Source organism: Salarias fasciatus, chromosome 23, assembly GCF_902148845.1.
Source record: "Salarias fasciatus chromosome 23, fSalaFa1.1, whole genome shotgun sequence".
Lineage (NCBI taxonomy): Eukaryota > Metazoa > Chordata > Actinopteri > Blenniiformes > Blenniidae > Salarias > Salarias fasciatus.
In genome coordinates, this window is record NC_043766.1 from 34,113,136 (window position 1) to 34,135,010 (window position 21,875).

Below are 21,875 nucleotides of genomic sequence, written 5' to 3' on the forward strand. Positions count from 1 at the left end.
TAAATTGTTGTTATGGATTCAAGCAAAGGTGCTTCAACCAGGAAGAAAAATAAGTGCTCAGAATTACTGCAATAAACAGAAAAAAGAGTGAGCAACAACAATAAATATTACTGGGACAGGGAGGTGAACTAACTGCCATACACTCACCTTTTCAATATTAATAGTTTGTCTAAACTACAACAGTTTTTTTCATAAAAAATAAAAGTGCTCAGAATTACTAAGGTTAAGTAGAGATTACTTAAGGTTGTAGTGATTATGGTGACACTGCAGCGAATCCCTGTACTGTTCTTTTATTTAGTTGTTTTTTGTGGTATTTGTCTTCACTGTTGCAGCATCTTGTAAATTGCAGACGGTCCCTGAACCCCGCAGCACCACCGGCTGCTAATCGAAAACAATATTGCTTCTGGCGCTTGATAGACAGATACTTTTAATGAAAATGAGCTTGTAGCATGTTGTCCAGCTCACAGCGATGGGCTGGAGGCGCCCTGTGTGTGTTACTGACGTTTTGTTAAAGAGTTAATGAGACCGAAAGTCCGCATCTGTCAATATGATGCTAACTTTACTGGACTGTTCAGTGAACGATGTACCCAATTCGAGGCCACGAATTAATGTCTCGTGTGCATGATTTATTATTTCGCGGCCACAAATTAGCTCGTGGAAGCTTGTTCAGTCGCGTTTACATCACGAGTTCTCAGTTTGGAGCTCAAACTTACGGCGGTGGAGCTTAGCTTGTAGCCTGAGCCGAGGACGGCCAGCTGTGGCTGCAGAGCACTGATCACTCTCTAGTCTGGCGGCTTGAATCAGCGGCGCCGTGAACAGCAGCGAATGATTGTGAAACGCAGACTGTAATGCACTATGTTGAAAATGTGTTTGAAACTCATATCACTGTTATTGAATAAAAATATACCGCGGTATATATTAATATTGAAATTTTGTCCAGCCCTAGCCAGCGTTGATTCCAAAGTTTGCTTTGACTTTTCACAGTCTCGTGTTACGTGCATTTTCGAAAAACACAACCACTGGGGTTTAGCTATTATCTCAAACAGTATTTATTTCATCATAACATACAGCGATTCAGCGACAGCCTCGTCTCTCAATCGTGAACGTTTCATCACCTCGAGGTGAACCGAACGTAAAGGAAAAAAAAGTCACATTTCACAACCACAAAACCACTGCTCCTTCTTCATACTGTCTAACACATACCTGTGGTGGTGGTGGTTGTTGTTGTTGTTGTTGTCGTCGTCGCTGAAAAGCCTCATAAAGTCTTCCCCTGAACTGGTGAACGATCACTGAAACACACAGCCGGTTGGATTTTAAAGCTGTGCAGACCGGCCAATTAGTGCTGTGACGTTCAAGGACGAGTCGTTCGTTTGAAAGTCTCTTTTAGGTGAACGATGAGAGCCGGTTCACAGCTTTCCGAGAGCTGTTCCTTTGAGCAAATTGTCCATGCTTCCTTCACGTGTCTCCCGAGTGTCTCCCGAGTGTCTCCTGAGTGTCTCCTGAGTCCAGCTGTCACCGCTGCCTTCATGTGAACGACCGAGTGTCAGTTTTCCGCAGCAGCTCCAGTCACCTGAACGCAGCAGCGAACTAGCGGAGGAGGAGTCTTTTCTGAGGACAACATGCAAGGTGAAGCCCGCCACACACTACAGGAGTTTTTCAATCTTCCCCGATTGAGACACCACACACTACAAGACAACAGAGGACAGATCGCAACTGATCTTCCTCTCCTGATCTTCCAGTGTGTGGTGTTGCTCCGGAGCAGACCACACACTAGCAGATTCTTCAGCCGAGAATCGGCTCCTCACTCTTCCAAATCTCGCGTCGTCCAACGTGACTTTGTGCTGTTTTCCTTCATTCCTGTGTTTACATTCATCTCCACTTTCAATAATAAGTGGAGAACTCATTCATTCCCTCAGTTCATTCATTCACATCTGTATCACTCCTTCAGTGCAGACCCGGACAAGGTACCTTTTGTTAGTTTGATTTCCTATTAAATTGACATCATCAGATTCCAATAAACGGGTCGTTTTCTCGTTTTTTCGTTTTTGGGCAAAAACGAGAATTCAACTCGTTTTTTCGTTTTTTCGTTCTGACAGACAAAACGGATTTTCCACTAGTTTTTTCATTTTTGACAGGTGGGCGGGGCCCAACACTTCTCGCTTCTGATTGGCTCATGTTTGCACCGTGCTCTTCAGAGTAAAAGTCTATCTTTACACGATTCTGACTGCAGCTGCTGCAGCCTCCTGTCAGGACTGCAAATATATCATCGTAGCAATATTGCTACTACGCTAGTATGATTACTCTGTGCTTTGCTGCTCTTTGGTTGTAATTGTTGGCCTCTGAACTGCATGTTTTCGACTCCTGACTTCATGAAAGTACCTACAAAAAATTACCAGCAGGAGTCGCCCTGTATTGATCTCCTCATCTCTCCGTGTTCAGTGCTCAATGTCTTAATCAATCAATCGAAATGTGAAAAAAATAAATGTCATGCGGTTGTTTACTCATCAAGCTCTGAGTGGACTGACTGTAGCGTCAATCATCTGTGATCAGTGGAGGAACACAGTGGAGTTCTGCAAGTTATTCTTGTAGGATTGTTTTCATGTGTTGCCATGGAAATATAAAACCAGGACGACCAAGGTACGTTTTATCAGTTTGATTTCCTGTTAAATTGACATCATCAGATTCCAAAAAACGGGTCATTTTCTCGTTTTTTCGTTTTTTCACAAAACGAAAAAACGAGAATTCAACTCGTTTTTTCGTTTTTCCGTTCTGACTGACAAAACGGATTTTCGACTTGTTTTTTCTTTTTTGACAGGTGGGCGGGGCTTAACACTTCTCGCTCCTGATTGGCTCATGTTTGCACCGTGCTCTTCAGAGTAAAATTCTTTACACGATTCTGACTGCAGCTGCTCCAGCCTCCTGTCAGGACTGCAAATATCTCATTGTAGCTATATTATCACTACGCACACATAATTACTCAGTGCTTAGCTGCTCTTTGGTCCTGATTGTTAGGCGCTATGCACGGAGCAACGTGACGTCATTTCCGCTGAAATCTCAGACCGCACAAAAAACTTCCGGTTACAGTGGACGCCCTCTACGGACGGTGTTCTTTCGACTTCGATCTCCAAGTGATCACAGATTATAATGTTTTTTTTTTTTTTATTTCAAATCAACGTTTCTTTGTTTGTTTACTATTTTTAGTACAGTTGGTGTGTACAATATAGCCTCGAGAGAGGCGGGCTGCGTTTTAAATAACACTCCACTCAGCAGAAGAGCCGCTGCCACGGAAAGACCGAGAGGAGTGGAGATGATGAGGAGGAGACATCAGACGAGGAGTGGAGGAGCTCTGAGGAGCTCTGCTCAGCACCTAATGTTTCAATACTCGAATAAATATCCACTTCAGTGAAGCTGTGTTTTGGTCATGGAAATTCGGCACCAAATTATAAAGTCATGGCAAACTCATTGAAAATCATAGGTGAGAAAATGTTTGAACATTTTGACTTTACCTGGTTGTTTTATTATGGTCACTTTATGATCCCGCCAATCATAGACACTTTATTATACACTCATTATGTTGCACTAAAAATATCTGTACATATTTGTACATATTATAGCTCCTGTTATATTTTAGTAGTAGTAGTTATATTTTAGATCTGTTGTATATTAAGTTTGATCTTTTCTTCTTTTAAATTTCTTCAAATTATTCTTTATTTTCAAATTTCCTAATTTTTTTTGCACCCGGTTTTTCTTCAAGCCACCATAACTAAATGTCTCCATGGTGAGATACTCTATTCTGTTCTATATGAAGCATAGATTTGCCCATACCTGGGAAACATTCATAAATTCCTCTGACAGCACTGTCAGGAGGTTTACAGTTTCAAACTAGTCTTAGGAATTGTGCCGGCTACATGCTTGTCACCATGAGGTCAGCTCAGAAGAAGAGTGGGTTGATGACTGGAGGGTTGTTTTATAAGGCTGTATTTAGTGACAGTGGTGTTAAAATATGTAACGCGGTAAGATTAGATCAGTACTTCTTCCGACATGTCGATGACTCTGGCTCCACCTTACCTTTGGCTCTTCAGCAGCAGTCAGACTGAAGTGTGTTTCCATAAAGCACCGTTACTGTAACGTGTCGCAGTGCAGAGTTATCTGGATTGAAGTTCATGATAATCACCATGTAAAATATTCAAAACACCACATGCAACCTTTACAAATGGAGTTATTTCATCTCCATTCAGCACCACTACTTAGAAAGAAATGCCAAATGCAAAAACACTGCTGTGCTTGTGTTGAGCAAGAACCAGTGAATTCAGACACATATGGGGTGAAAACTGTTTTTATTGGAAAGGACATCAACACCACCAGTTGTTGAGCTGCTCCTGTGGGTTCTCGGAGTCTGGACCAGCAGAGAGACCCGCTGCAGGGACATCTGAAGGCCTGGCTCTGCTGCTGCTGAGAGGCCAAATCAGCCTCATTCAGCCTCGCTGCCCTGCTTCATCTTCAAGGAACTGCAGGTTCAGACGCCGCTCCTCCTCCTCCTGCTCCTCCTCCTGATGGACATGCTGTTCATCACGCTGCAGCTCCCAGCTCACCGGAAGCCTGGATTTCTGTCAAGACCACCGTCAGGTCTGGTTGGTGCTCCAGCCTCCTCCTGGTTAAAAAGCAAAGGGGGAAAGAGAGCAGTTGAGCAAGGCACTGCCACCCACACCCTGCCTCCACCCATCAGACCCTGTGGTGGCAGCTGGTGGAGATGTTCCTGGACAGTAACATTGCTGGATGTTATTCAGGGTGTAATTGCAGAGTGTGGCCGATCAGCTGACTGCTCTTCTGTAATGGATTCAATATTATCTATTGTCGTTTGTCCAGCAGTTTTTGTTACTTCAGTAGTTTGTGTTCACTGTAACACTGGACGAGAGAGACAGCTGTTCAACATAAACATCCACAGTTCACAGAGCAAACTGGAGCTTCAGAAACAGCAGCATTTATTTATTTCAGTGCTCTGCATCCATTGTGCTGTCCACTGGGCCCTGTATCCAGCTGGAGCAGCAGTGGTGAATGGATCTCTGTGCTTTTACTTGATAGAATACCAGTATGGATGCTGAATGGTTTACTGCAGTATCTACAACATGAACAGGGCTGCTGCTCACCTCAGAGCTGCTGAGGCTTCATAACACAGGACAGTCTGGCTGGAGGTGGAGGTGGAGTGGATGCTCCATCCTGCTCCTCCCTTCTCCCCCCTGGGCCCAGAGAAGGATTCCTGGTCCAGAAGTGACTCCTGTCCGCCTGCAGAAACGTTACACATACCACACTTCATACAACACGACAATGCTACATGGAATATGAAGTCCAGCTGGGTGTAAAGCTAACTAGCCTAGCCGCGTGCTAATGCTAACCAGCTAGCGCGCTTACCATCAAAACTTACCATCAGCGCCACCTCAGCTGGGCGGCCGTGCCGTGCTGTCCTCACAGCCTCCTCTGCCTTCACTCGCTGGTCTATGATCATAAATTCGGTCCATGGCGTTAAACCACCGCCGGTTTTTCGGCTGTTGTGATCCTTTTTTTTTTTTTTTTTTTGTAATCTCTCCTCAGTTTCTTGCATTTTGCGCGGTGCTGACTGGGGTCTGGAGCCAACAGAGAGCAGCCGCTCACTCGAACAGATCCTAACAGAAGGCTGGCTCGCAGGCTTGGGTTAACCGTTTCCGAGCCGCACCGGAAGTTGCGATATTTATATTGTATATTTGCTATATTGTTACATTTGTTGTGCCTGCACTGGAAAAGAGAAACTAGCCAATTTCATTGTACACTGTATAACAACAATAAGACCATTCTGACTGTAATGGCTCCAGTTTCAGTGATCATGTCATATGTGGGAATGAATTATGATGCTTCTCTGTCAGAAGTACCGTTTGAAACGTGTATTGAAGCGACCTGTTGTCCTGGATTTATGATATTTACGTGGCAACACATGAAAACAGTCCTACAACTTGCAGAACTCCACTGTGTTCCTCCACTGATCACAGATGATTGACGCTACAGTCCACTGAGAGCTTGACTAATAAACAACCGTATAACATTTATTTTTTTTTCACATTTCGATTGATCAAGACATTGAGCACGGAACACTGAGAGATGAGCAGATCAATACATGGCGACTCCTGCTGGTCATTTTTTGTAACTACTTTCATGAAGTCAGGAGTCGAAAACATGCAGTTCAGAGTCCAACAATTACAACCAAAGAGCAGCAAAGCACTGAGTCATCATATTTCCGTAGTAGTAATATAGCTACGATGAGATATTTGCAGTCCTGACAGGAGGCTGGAGCAGCTGCAGTCAGAAAGAATCGTGTAAAGACTTTTACTCTGAAGAGCACGGTGCAAACATGAGCCAATCAGGAGCGAGAAGTGTTAAGCCCCGCCCACCTGTCAAAAAAGAAAAAACAAGTCGAAAATCCATTTTGTCAGTCAGAACGGAAAAACGAAAAAACGAGTTGATTTCTCGTTTTTTCGTTTTGTGAAAAAACGAAAAAACGAGAAAATGACCCGTTTTTTGGAATCTGATGATATCAATTTAACAGGAAATCAAACTGATAAAACGTACCTTGGTCCAGGACAACAGCTCGCTTCAGTACACGTTTCAAACGGTACTTCTGACAGAGAAGCATCATAATTCATTTCCACATATGACAAGATCACTGAAACTGGAGCCATTACAGTCAGAATGGTCTTATTGTTATTATACACTGTACAATGCAATTGGATAATTTCTCTTTTCCACTGCAGGCACTACAAATATAACAATATAGCAAATATACAATATAAATATCACAAAGGATAACATTTTTTATGTGAAAGAATTTTAAAGAACAAAATGTAAAAAAGTGGACTGTATGCGTGACTGTATTGCACAGGGTGAGTGGATAGGATTGAGTAAACAGCGGCAGAGACAGAGCTGCATTATATTGTTGAGTAGTTGGTTCATTGTAGAGTTTAGGATGTTGATAGCTCTTGGAAAGAAGCAGTTTCGCAGCTGTATGCCCTCACTTTAATATATCTGTAAAGCCATCAGAGGACAATAGATCAACAAGCTGAGAACTGGATGTGGTCTGTCCTCAGATGAGGTTTTCTTTTGTCATTATTTCTCTCAAAGAGGGAATCAGAAAATAAATCTTACTGTTAATTCTTACCTATGTCCATCTGGTTATTAACTCCATAAAGTTCTGTTGAACATCCAATCATGGGAATCTGGATTATTAAGAAACGACAGGATCATGTGACCACAGTCTAAAAATTATCTCTCACAAGAAAGGACTGGGTCGCAAAAACTGCACTCCAGTTTTAAAAGCTTCATCAAATGTCTGGTATCATTGGATTTAGACCTTAAACTACGGCAACTCGGGTCATCCTGTGTAAATATAACATTAATCATGTCCAATTAATCTAAGTCTTAACAATGTGATTCCCCCTCTCAATCTACACCTCACTGATGTGATGCTGAAATCCAACAAAGAACTATTAATTTGGCATGCGCATAAAAAGTGTCTGCATCTCTGCCAGATCTAAACACACATGACACATATTCAAGTGTAATTTATTTGAACAAAACAATGGACAATTCAACACAACAGAACTATGCACTGAAAAACGAACAAACAAAATAACAAATGAACATCTTGCCAGGACGGAACTGGCAGTTATGACAAACATTTAATTTTTGCCAGAGCTGCACACAGTCCAGCCACTTCTGTGTATGCTGGATTGTCATCTCTGCATTTGAGACAGTGGGGGGATGTGCTCCTCCACTCTTCCACACAGACTCTGCATCCCACCAGGCTTCGGCAGCAGGAGGAGAACATGGGCTGGGTCATTACATCTATTGAAAAAGGCTCCAGACTCCATGTTAGTGGATGGGAGATGCTAACAACTCATTGTTAGTGGATGGGAGATGCTAACTACTCCATGTTAGTGGATGGGAGATGCTACCTACTCCATGTTAGTGGATGGGAGATGCTAACTACTCCATGTTAGTGGATGGGAGATGCTACCTACTCCATGTTAGTGGATGGGAGATGCTAACTACTCAATGTTCGTGGATGGGAGATGCTAACATCTCCATGTTCGTGGATGGGAGATGCTAACATCTCCATGTTAGTGGATGGGAGATGCTAACTTCTCCATGTTAGTGGATGGGAGATGCTAACTACTCCATGTTAGTGGATGGGAGACGCTAACTACTCCATGTTAGTGGATGGCAGATGCTCACAACTCCATGTTAGTGGATGACAGAAGCTAACAACTGCATGTTAGTGGATGGGACATGCTAACAAATCTGTGTTAATGGAAGACAGATTCTAACAGCTTCAAGTTAGTGGGTGGACGTCTCAGTCGCTGGCTGGCGGGGAGGCTCGGCCCCGACCAATGCCGCTTGCGGCTTTAATTAGGGACCGAGCCCCCGGAGGGCAAGGTCTCTATTGTTCTTCGTTCGTTTATTGTCGTCGTTATCGTCGTTCTCTATTATTATACTAACGCCCAAATAAACGCCAATTTGACCCCCTAAACATGCATGAAAACTCACCAAATTTGGCACGCACATCATGACCGGCGAAAAATTTGATAAAATCCAAAAACAAACACCATCGGCTCTCTAGCGCCACCTATATCCCAAAAAACATCTAAAACAGTCGCTACAGCCCGCAGGAATGTCGCAGAGAGATCAAACCAATGTTCACGCGTTCCTCTCATCGAGATCTACAATTCACGCACTGACACCTCTGACCTAAATCCAACAGGAAGTCCGCTATTTCCCTTTCAAAATAAAATTTTGCTCAAAATCACGCCTCACGAAAAAATTATGTCCTCTGAGACCGTTTGTCGTACAGACATAAGAGTCACGCGACGTGAAAGAGGACAAATTTCTCTACAATAGTTGTGAACAACTTTGTCAAAAGTCCCACGGTGTGGATTTTATTAGCGTTCAAAGTTGGAAGTCTGAAATCCTGCCTTTCTCCGGCCCTCATTCGTTATAATGGGGGGAAAAAGGAAAAAAGTCGCCTTTTTTCAGCACCTCGAACAAGTGGCGAGTGCGGCTAAACCGTGACTCCTATCAACAAACCGAGCACACGCAAAGTTTCACCAGGTCCTCCCGAACAAGATGATGTAACATAAGTGGGGAAAATATCATGTTATATGTATGTTTTCACAGGTAAGAAAAGGTGTGCGCTCTGCATTTTTTTTGCTCTCAGTTATAATGGAGCCGGATGGGGAAAAATCTCGCGCTTCTCACAAGCTGAGGCCTCTGGGGTCCAAACTAAAAGTCTGACTGCTCTGAAAGCCTCACCAACTGAAAGACAACAAATTTTCCTATCAAACGTGATATTTTTTGTTCAGTTATGCCAAACAGCGAAGGAACAAGGAGCAGTTGTTTCCCCAAAAAAGACTTATTTTCTCCTCTCTCCACTCTAACTCACATTACCATATATGGGCATGCATTGCAGTTACACAGCTGACAGCAGCTGTCAATCAAACTCTGCCACTGATTGCCTTCATTCAGTGACTCTCAAAAGCAGATGGGAGAAGCTAACAACTCCATGTTAGTGGATGGAACATGCTAACAACTCCATGTTAGTGGATGACTGATGCCACCAGCTCCATGTTAGTGGATGGAACATGCTAACAACTCCATGTTAATGGATGGGAGATGCTAACTACTCCATGTTAGTGGATGGGAGATGCTAACTACTCCACGTTAGTGGATGGGAGATGCTAACAGCTCCACGTTAGTGGATGGGAGATGCTAACTACTCCATGTTAGTGGATGGGAGATGCTAACAGCTCCATGTTAGTGGATGGGAGATGCTAACTACTCCATCTTAGTGGATGACAGATGCTAACAGCTCCATGTTAGTGGATGGGAGATGCTAACTACTTCATGTTAGTGGATGGGAGATGCTAACTACTCCATGTTAGTGGATGGGAGATGCTCACAGCTCCATGTTAGTGGATGGGAGATGCTAACACCTACATGTTAGTGGATGGGAGATGCTAACTACTCCATGTTAGTGGATGACAGATGCTAACAACTCCATGTTAGTGGATGGGAGATGCTAACTACTCCATGTGAGTGGATGGGAGATGCTAACTACTCCATGTTAGTGGATGGGAGATGCTGACTACTCCATGTTAGTGGATGGGAGATGCTGACTACTCCATGTTAGTGGATGGGAGATGCTGACTACTCCATGTTAGTGGATGGGAGATGCTAACAGCTCCATGTTAGTGAATGGGACATGCTAACAACTCCATGTTAGTGGATGACAGATGCTAACAGCTCCATGTTAGTGGATGGGAGATGCTGACTACTCCATGTTAGTGGATGGGAGATGCTAACTACTCCATGTTAGTGGATGGGAGATGCTAACAGCTCCATGTTAGTGAATGGGACATGCTAACAACTCCATGTTAGTGGATGACAGATGCTAACAGCTCCATGTTAGTGGATGGGAGATGCTTACAACTCCATGTTAGTGGATGACAGATGCTCACAACTCCATGTTCGTGGATGACAGAAGCTAACAACTGCATGTTAGTGGATGGGACATGCTAACAACTCTGTATTAATGGAATACAGATTCTAACAGCTTCATGTTAGTGGGTGGATGTCTCAGTCGCTGGCCGGCGGGGAGGCTCGGTCCCGACCAATGCCGCTTGCGGCTTTAATTATTATTATTATTTATTTATTTATTATTAGCACTCCTGCACAGCCTCCAGCTTTTATTTCATTGACAATTTTAATCTTTTCTGGAACCGCCCAGCTTTTTATCACCAGGACGGACTTCACCCGAGCACGCTGGGCAGCTCCATTTTAGCAGGTAACATTCAGCACACAGTTCACTCATCCCCCGCTGACTGACTACCTGGCAGCGCCCCCCATCCACCACACGCCACACACACCCCTCACACACCCTCACTGCCCCCGGACACACCACACACCTTACATAATATCCCAGTCCTCACCTCCTCCAGACACCACATCCCCCGGACTGTTTTTAAACGAAAAAGGACTCTTTTAACAGTCAAACTTCACCGAGAGCACACATTCAGCCCCCCCACTACTATTAATATGGCCCTGCTGAATGTGCGCTCTCTTCTAAACAAATCCTTTATTATTAATGATCTCATTTTAGACAAAAACTTAGACTGTCTGCTTTTAACTGAGACATGGCGGCACTGATGCACCTGTTATCCTCACTGAGGCTTCCCCACCAAGTTTTAGCTTTTTATTTTCAACCAGACAGGGTAAGAGGGGTGGAGGGACTGCTTCTATTTTAAAAAACTCATTTAATGCGTGTGCAGTGGCTTTTAATAATTTTACATCCTTTGAGCACCACGCCTTTGTTTTTAGCAGTCCCCCGATCCTGTGTTTAACAGAGTCCAGACCCCCTCAGTACTCCAGTCTTTTTTTTTTTTTTGAACAAAGTCTTTTTATTATTGTTTTTTAAATCTTATTAAGCACACAAAACAAGACAAATAATACACACACACACTAAACCCCTTCCACCCCAACCCCCGAACTCCGGACAAAAACAAAAACAAAAACAAATAAATAAATAAATAAATAAATAAATAAATACTAATAGATCACGGATACATCATCATCATCATCATTAATTCGCAGGCATGCATATGCTCAGCACTCAAAAAGTACAACAATTACACAGTTACATTGGTGGCTGCCATACCTTCAACCACAGATAAGAACGGCCCCCAGGTATCCTTAAACTTCTTCACAGAACCTCTAATGGTATATCGGATTTTTTCCAGATGAACATGACTCATAACCTCTTTAATCCAGTGCCCAAATGTTGGTGGGTGGGACTTCTTCCAATTTATAAGGATTAGCCTCCTGGCCAACAAAGAGCAGAAGACAATCAGGCTTCTGCTGCAGCCACTAAGAGCAACACCCTCAGGGATCACCCCAAATAATGAAATAAGTGGAGATGGACTTATTGTCTTTCCACATATTTTGGAAAAAATGTCAAAAATTAATTTCCAGAACCTGTACAACTTTGGACATGTCCAAAACATATGCAACAATGTAGCTGGGGCCTGTTTACAACGATCACAAGTAGGATCCAATTCCGGTTTAAATTTTGACAGTTTGACCTTGGACCAGTGGAGACGGTGCACAATTTTGAACTGGATTACTCTGTGTCTGAGGCATATTGATGAGGAGTGAATTCTCTGTACAATGTTTTGCCAAACTGAATCTGAAAGAGGTTCAGATAAGTCTGTTTCCCATTTGTTTTTAAGTGATTCTAAGCTGACTGCTTGACTTGAACTTAACAACTCATAGATTTTACTCATTGTTTGCTTAGTAGAGGTTTTACATTTGAAGATTAAATCCAAAAGGGAGAGATGAGGACATGCTGGGAAACATTCAGAGTTAAACTTCACGAAGCCTCGAAGCTGTAAATACCTGAAAAACTGGGATTTATGAATACTGTATTTCTGTGATAGCTGTTCAAAAGTGGCAAATATATTATCTATATATAGATCGTAAAATGACTGTATCCCTAGTTTCTGCCAGGTACCAAAGGCTTGGTCCATTATTGATGGATTAAACATGTGATTTTTTGTCACAGGTGCAGCAAGTGACAGTCCTGTGAGATTAAATGACCGTCGAAATTGGTTCCAAATTTTTACTGTATTAATAATAACTGGGTTAGATGTAAAGGTCGAAACAGGCTGCTCAAAAGGCAGTTTAGAACATAGCAGGGCCGCAGGAGAGGTGGAGTCAAGTGTGGCCCTCTCAAGTACCAGCCAGCTCGGGGTAACAGTGTCCTGTCTCATCCAATATAGCAACGTTCTTATGTTTGCTGCCCAATAATAATATAAAAAATTTGGAAGTGACATGCCCCCCATTTTACGGGGCAGCTGCAATATGTTTGTATTTATTCTAGGATGTTTATTGTTCCATATAAAGGTTGATACTTGGCTGTTGAGATTAGAAAAAAAAGACTTGGTTAAAAAGATGGGGAGGCATTGGAACATATACATAAATTTAGGAAGCACAGTCATTTTAATTATATTAATCCTGCCCCCTAGAGACAGGCGTAAGGCATCCCAACGATCTAGGTCTTGTTTGAGATCTGACAGTAGAGGTTGATAGTTTGCCTTATATAAATCTTTATGACTGTGGGTCACCCATATACCTAAATATTTGAATTTTTTAGGACTAATTTTGAAGGGAGTCAATCCAACATACGACTCATCAGAATTAATGGGCATCAGCTCACTTTTTTGAAGGTTAATCTTATAACCGGATAGCTTTCCAAAGTTGTCAAGTAAAGTCAATAATTTAGGAATGGTTGAGAGAGGATCTGAAATAAATAATAACATGTCGTCTGCATAAAGCGAAACCTTATGATCCACGCCCGCTCGGTGAATCCCCCTGATATTAGAATTCTGTCTTAATGCGATTGCAAGTGGCTCAATTGCAATGACAAACAGGAGCGGAGAGAGAGGGCATCCCTGTCTAGTACCACGTTGTAATCTAAAGTAATCAGATAGATCACTATTAGTGCGGACTGCTGCTGTTGGAGAGGAATACAGCATTTTTATCCAAGATATAAGTTTGGGGCCAAATTTAAAAACTTCAAGTGTTTTAAAGAGAAAATTCCACTCCATCCTATCAAATGCTTTTTCAGCGTCAAGTGAAAGAATCATTTCGCTCTCTTTGCTGTCGGGTGGAGGGAGACCATACAAAATGTTAAACAGGCGCCTGATGTTAAAAAATGAGTAACGATTTGTTACAAAACCTGTCTGATCATCTGAAATAATGGTTGGAATCACATCTTCCAGACGGCGTGCTATGACCTTTGCTAAAATTTTTGCATCGGTGTTCAAGAGAGAAATTGGGCGATATGAGCTGCAGTTAAGGGGATTTTTGTCCTTTTTAAGTAACAATGAAATAGTGGCTTGGTGCATAGATGGAGGGAGAGATTGTAAAGAGAATGATTCCTCAAAAACTGACAGCAATAACGGGGAGATCAGATCTGAAAACGCCTTGAAAAACTCAGTTGGGAAGCCATCAGGCCCTGGCGATTTACCATTTTGCATGGCACCAATTGCTGAAATTATTTCCATAACTGAGAGATCTCTTTCCAATTTGGATGCCAATTCACAGTTTACAGAAGGGATATCCAAAGGTTCAAAGAATTCTTGTAGATCAGATGAATTAGCCAGTGACTCAGAGGTGTACAGTAACTGATAGAATTTAGTAAAGCAGACATTGATTTCCTTGTTGTTAGTGTGATTAACACCTTTGTCATCATTTATTGCTGAAATCATATGATTAGCAGTTTTCTGTCGCAGTTGATGTGCAAGCATTCGCCCCGCTTTTTCCCCATGTTCATATTGACCGTGTCTCGATTTAGAAATTAGGTATTCAGCCTGCTGAGTAGACAGAATATTGAAGTCGGTTTGTAGTAACATACGTTCCTTTATCAGATCTGCTGAGGGAGTCTGACTACATAATCTGTCCAATTTAGATATATCATTCGCAAGTTCCTTAAGGTGTTCACTATTCCTCTTATTTTTGTTAGCACAGTACGAGATGATCTGACCCCTCAGGTATGCTTTCAATGACTCCCAAATTGTAGATGGCGACATCCCTGGGGTCTGATTGACACTTCGAAAAAATTTGATTTCAGACGAAATGAAGCTAACAAATTCTTCTTCTGAGAGAAGTAATGGATTAAATCGCCATGGACGATATATGAACTGCACATTAGGGACAAGCATTTTCATGCATAATGGCCCATGATCTGAAATAACTATGGCTCCATAATCACAATCTGAAATAAGATGGAGGATTTTCTTGTCAAGGAACAAGTAATCAATACGAGAATAGGTTTTATGAACAGGGGAGAAAAAAGAGTATGCTCTTTGAGAGGGATTTCGAAAACGCCATACATCAGCCACGCCATAGGTATCTAGAAAATGATTAATAGATTGAGCTGATTTAGTCAGGGATGCCCTCCCGGGTGCACTCCGATCCAAAGATGAGAGTACACAGTTTATATCACCACCAATTATAAGACTATGTGTAGATAGATTAGGAAGATGAGAAAAAAAATCATTAAAAAATGCAGGATCCTCCCAGTTTGGTGCATAAATACAGGCTAGAATGACTGGAAGTGAATATAATTTTCCAACTACAATGACATACCGCCCATTTGAGTCAGCAAGGACATCAGATACAGTAAATTGTATATTCCTGTCAATTATGATAGCCACCCCTCTTGACCTAGAATGAAAATTAGATTGAAACACCTGACCTGCCCATTTTTTGTTAAATCGTAACTTATCAGCCAGGCATATGTGTGTCTCCTGCAAAAATGAAATATCTGCATTAAGCTGTTTCAAGTGGGTAGAGACTTTCCTAAATTTTACTGGATGATTTAAGGATTTAACATTCCAGGTTACACAATTAACCTGACACCCGCCAAATCTTCTGATATTATCCGTGTTTAACATATTACATACACCTTGAGGCCTTTTTTGCATATACAACTTGTAGATACCACATCACCAAAAAGCACAGACATGATGTCAGTAGAAACGAACGCAAACGTCTGAAAAAAATAAAAAAAACTGGGAAACAAAAAAGTCCGGAGTTTACCCTCCCTCTCACCTGCGCAAACACGGTGATTTATAAAACCCTCCAAAAAAAATCCGCACATTTAGTGCTTATAAGTGGGAACAGAGTCTGAAGATACTAGAGCTCCCACCCAGCCCATAAAGAAAAAAATCAGAGATTCAAGTCAATATAAACATAACACAAATCACTGAGATAAAGATAAATTGAATCGAAAATTATGCCTGCAAAAAAAGTTGTCCTAATAAATCAGATACCATGGCATCAGATCAGCTGAAAAGTGTGACAGAATCCCCACACCTATAGAGATATACAAAAAAAAACCAAGCTCAACGAGGAGCTGCGTACGAGTTTGAGTTTGAAGAGTTTTAGCCTTACAGTTATTCATCCTGGTCTGTAGCATGGATGATGGTCTCTTTCACATATTCCATGGCTTCCTGGGGATCGGTAAACTGTTTATCCTGTCCATTATATGTGATTCGAAGTCGAGCTGGAAACAATAATCTATAGCGAACGCCCTGTCGGTCCCGGAGGAGCCTCCTGACCTCGGTGAATGCAGCCCGAGCTCTGGCCACGCTTGGGGTATAATCAGGAAAGATGGTGATCGTTGCTCCGTTGAAGCGTAGCGGGCCCCGGCCCCGGTCGCGTGCACGTCGCAACACCTCCGCGCAGTCCCCATAGTAGTGCAGTTTGGCAACAATGACCCGGGGTTTGTCATCAGGCTTTCTCGGACCCAGACCCCGGTGAGAACGGTCGACCAGCGGCTCGTCGTCCAGCTGCAGCACCTGCTGTAGCAGCTTAGCCACCGCAGCGGTTGAGCTGGATCCCGGTGTTTCAGGGACGCCGAGGATCCTCACGTTGCACCTCCTCATTCACCCCTCCATTTCTTCACACTTTTCCTTTAGCTCCGACACTTCTGACTTCAGCTCTTTCACGGTGTTTTGTAAAGTAACAACTTCATCTGACCATGTAGATAGGCCGCACTCCATCTCCTTGACGCTCACCTTCACCTGGTCGAGCTCGGTGCGGAGCGCTGCAGTGCTGTTCATTATTTCCGCCTTCACAGCTTGCAATTCATTTTTAAGAAAGCCAAAGTCATCCGAAAGAGCATCCTTGAGCTCCGCCTTTATCACCGCTGAAATTTCCGCTTTCAGCGAGAGAAGGATCTCGGACTTCAGAGCTGTGGTATCCATGTCAGTAAGACTCGATGTGGATGGGGTCGGTCTACCTGGGCGTCTGGAAGTACTCTGATCCGAGGAGGCACTGGGCCCAGAGCCAGAGGGTCCGGTGTACTTAGCTTTACGCAAGTTTGATGCCATATTTACACTGTAGTATAGCACTTGCAATTTCCAGCGCGGTGTAAGTGTTCTTTAGAAACTCAGTGAAAGTGAAAGTAAAAGTTAAAGCGGGCTAAGCGGGAGCTCACGCTACAAACGACCTACTCCATCGACGTCTAGGCTCCTCCCCCACTCCAGTCTTTTTATCAGTAAATTTTCAGAACTTTTAACAATAATTAATTCAAAACATAGTAGAATTTTAATAACTGGTGATTTTAACTTACATGTAGACGACAACTCGAACTCGATGTCCAGAGACTTTTTAAACCTTTTAAACTGTTTAGATTTTCAACAGCATGTCACACAGCCAACTCACAACAGAGGACACACCCTGGACCTGGACTGGTTGGGCAAACTCCCACGAACCCTCGAGCACCCTATGGAAGGTATAGAACTGGTCCACTGTTCCACGACCAGGACGAAAACCGCATTGTTCCTCCTGGATCCGAGGTTCGACTATCGGTCGGATCCTCTTCTCCAGTACCCTGGAATAGACTTTGCCGGGGAGGCTGAGGAGTGTAATCCCCCTATAGTTGGAGCACACCCTCCAGTCCCCCTTTTTAAACAGGGGGACCACCACCCCGGTCTGCCAATCCAGAGACACCGTCCCCGACCGCCACGCGATGTTGCAGAGACGTGTCAACCAAGACAGTCCCTGCACATCCAGAGACTTAAGGTACTCAGGCCGAATCTCGTCCACCCCCGGTGCCTTGCCACCGAGGAGCTTGCCAACCACCTCAGTGACTTCAGCTTGGGTGATGGACGAGTCCACCTCTGAGACCTCAGCCTCTGCTTCCTCCACGGAAGACGTGGCGACGGGATTGAGGAGGTCCTCAAAGTATTCCTTCCACCGTCCAACAATATCCCCAGTTGAGGTCAGCAGCTCCCCACCTCCACTGTAAACAGTGTTGGCAGAGACCTGCTTTCCCCTCCTGAGGCGCCGGACGGTTTGCCAGAATTTCTTCGAGGCCAACCGATAGTCCTCCTCCATGGCCTCCCCGAACTCCTCCCAGACCCGAGTTTTTGCCTCCACAACTGCTCGGGCTGCAGTTCGCTTGGCCAGCTGCTTCGGGAGTCCCATGAGCCAGCAAAGCTCGATAGGACTCCTTCTTCAGCTTGACGGCAGCCCTTACTTCCGGTGTCCACCACCGGGTTCGGGGGTTGCCGCCACGACAGGCACCGGAGACCTTACGACCACAGCTCCGAGCAGCTGCTTCGACAATGGAGGTGGAGAACACAGTCCACTCGGACTCAATGTCCCCAGCCTCCCTCGGGACATGAGAGAAGCTCTCCCGGAGGTGGGAGTTGAAAGCCATGCTGACAGAGGGTTCCGCCAGACGTTCCCAGCAGACCCTCACAACACGTTTGGGTCTGCCAAGTCTGTCCGGTTTCCTCCTCCGCCAGCGAATCCAACTCACCACCAGGTGGTGATGGGTCGACAGCTCTGCCCCTCTCTTCACCCGAGTGTCCAAAACACGCGGCCGGAGGTCAGATGACACGACAACAAAGTCGATCATCGACCTCCGACCTAGGGTGTCCTGGTGCCAAGTGCACTTATGGACACCCCTGTGCTCGAACATGGTGTTCGTTATGGACAAACTGTGACTAGCACAGAAGTCCAATAACAGAACACCACTCGGGTTCAGATCGGGGAGGCCGTGCGATCCAATCACCCCCTTCCAGGTCTCACTGTTGCTGAGCACAGAATCAACAGGACACTTCGAAACCTATAGGGTTAATTAGAAAATCACAGAAAACTCAGAGAGTCAGTGACGCACTTGATAAGTGTTTCAAACCCTTCACATTCAGTGGTTTTGTGTCACTGGCAGGAGATTCTGCAGATCTGCGTCCAGTGCGGATCCTTCGTGACACGGCTTGTTCTCAGTCTGTGATCCTGTCCTCAGTTCTGCCGTTCTGTGCCCAGTCCTCATGTAGTTATGATTCCCTGCTCCGTGGTGTGGAAATGCGTTATGCCTTTCGCCCTGTACATCGTGTGCACGTCCAGTCTGATCTTGTGACAGGTTACTTTCCAGTTGCCCTCTGCCCTGAGCTACCCATAGAGGGAGTTGACTTCCTTATGGGGAATGATATCGCTGGAGGGAAAGTGGTTCCTTCCTTGGAGGTGTTGCCTTCACCTCAGCGCAGTGAGGCATCAGCAGGTCAAGACAAAACAGGTCGGTACCCTGCGTGTGTGGTAACTCGGGCTCAGGCACGTAAGAGAAAACTGAAGGAAAATGTGGTTGCCGATGTGGATTTGGCTGATTCATTTATATCTGTTTCTCCTGAGCAAGCTGAGAATGGAACGGGTAACTCTAAGTGCCACCCGACATCTGTGCAGGCTGCGACGGATGTGTACAAGGGTGACATTTCCAAATTCCCAGTGGACCGTGCTCATCTTTGTGTAATACAGAAGGCTGACCCGACATTGGAAGCATGTTTTTCGAAGGTGGTGAGTGACAGCAATGCAAACACTGAAAGAGTTTCCTTCTACATTGATGATGGTTTGTTGATGCGCAGGTGGTCTCCCTCTGTAGCTGCCGACAAGAGCTGGAGCCTGGTGTCCCAAGTTGTAGTTCCTGCTGTTTGTCGACAACAGGTGTTATCAGTAGCACATGAAAGTGAGTGGTCGGGACATTTGGGCATCACAACAACGTATCGACGCGTGCTGAAACATTTTTTTCTGGCCAGGACTTAAAAAGGACGTCGCCAACTTTTGCCGTAGCTGCCATGTGTGCCAAATAGCTGGAAAGCCAAATCAAGTTGTCCCTCCAGCACCGCTGCAGCCTATCCCAGTGATCGAGGATCCATTTGACCGTGTGATCGTAGACTGTGTTGGCCCTTTGCCAAGAACTAAGAATGGTAATCAGTACTTATTGACCATCATGTGTGCTGCCACTCGCTTTCCTGAAGCTGTGCCACTCCGTAAAATTACAGCAGCATCAGTGACAAAAGCATTAACAAAGTTCTTTGCTGTTTTTGGGCTTCCACACACAGTTCAAACTGATCAGGGTGCAAATTTTCTGTCAAAACTCTTCAAGCAGGTCATGCACACCCTTAACATCCGACACTGTGTTTCAAGTGCTTACCACCCAGAATCACAGGGGGCTCTCGAGCGCTGGCATCAGACCCTCAAGTCCATGCTCCGGAAGTATTGTTTGGAAAAGCACAAAAGTTGGGATGAAGGGGTCCCGTTCGTGTTATTTGCTGCCCGTGAAGCTGTGCAGGAATCTTTGGGGTTCAGTCTGGCTCAACTGGTGTTTGGTCACACCCCGCAAGGTCCAGTAAAGGCGTTACAGGAGACGTTCCTAGACTTCAAACCGGTACCTGGGAAAAATCTGTTGAACTACGTTAGTGAGTTCCGTGAACGGCTGCATAGCGCAAACGCTATTGCCAGACAATGCCTTGCGTCGTCACAGTCAGACATGAAGCGAAAGTTTGATCGCGGTGCTGTTCATCGTCAATTTCAGGTTGGAGATAAAGTGCTGGTTTTGTTACCTGTGCTCGGTTCGTCATTGTCTGCGAAATTTTCTGGTCCATATGAAATATGTGATCGTGTTAGTGACACAGATTATGTGCTATACACTCCAGAAAGACGTCGCAAAACTCGTGTATGTCACGTAAACATGCTTAAGCGCTACATCACTCGTGAAAGCACTGTGTCAGGCCAGGCATTAGTCATACAGTCATGTGATGAAAAGGACGAGTTGGACCGCCGAGCTACAGCTCCTCCAACAGCACGACTGGCTAACTCTGAGATGTTGCGAGTCTTACCATCAACTTTGACCCATCTGACATCCGAACAGAGATCTGAACTGCTCGCAGTCGTAGCTCGGTTTCCTGAGCTATTCAGCGATGTTCCCTCACAGACTACAGTTCTCTCCCATGACATTGATGTGGGTAAAGCACGTCCCATCAAGCAACATGCGTACCGCATAAACTCCACCAAGCGCGCGCTAATGAAACAAGAGGTGGAGTATTTGCTGCAGCACGGTTTTGCTCAACCCAGCTCAAGTCCGTGGAGTTCCCCATGTCTAGTAGGAATGAAACCTGACGGTTCTGCTCGTTTCATGACGGATTTTCGAAAAGTAAATGCTGTTACAGTTCCAGATGCTTATCCATTACCACAAATTGATGATTGTATAGACAATCTTGGTTCTGCAAAATTCATCACCAAGCTCGATCTATTACAGGGGTATTGGCAAGTGCCACTGACTGAACGGGCCTCAAAGATTTCTGCATTCGTGACCCCAGACCACTTCCTCGAGTATCGAGTCATGGCTTTTGACATGTGCAATGCACCCGCAACATTCCAGCGACTTATTAATGTCGTGTTGGCTGGACTAGGGAACTGTTGTGCTTGTGCGGATGACCTCGTTCTTTATTCGAACTCGTGGGAGGAGCACATTGAACTACTTGGAAAGGTATTTAGCCGTATTTCAGGTGCAAATCTCACTTTGAATTTGGCCAAATGCGAGTTTGGCAAGGCCATCGTCACCTACCTCGGTAAACAGGTAGGAAGAGGACAGGTGCGTCCGATGGAAGCCAAAGTAACCGCCATCATAGACTGCCCCATGCCAAAGGACAGGAAAGAACTGCGTAGTTTCCTTGGCATGGCTGGCTACTACCGTAGTTTCTGCAGAAACTTTGCGACTGTGGTTCAACCTTTGACAAATCTGCTTAGCCCGAAGGTTGAGTTTACCTGGACTCCAGAGTGTCAGCATGCGTTTGAAAGTGTCAAGTCCCTACTAACCACTTCACCTGTGATTGCTGCTCCTAACTTCAGCAAACCGTTCCAGCTGGAGGTGTATGCCAGTGGAGTGGGTGCTGGTGCTGTGCTGCTCCAGGCGGATGCAGACGGAGTTGACCATCCTGTAGCATATTTTT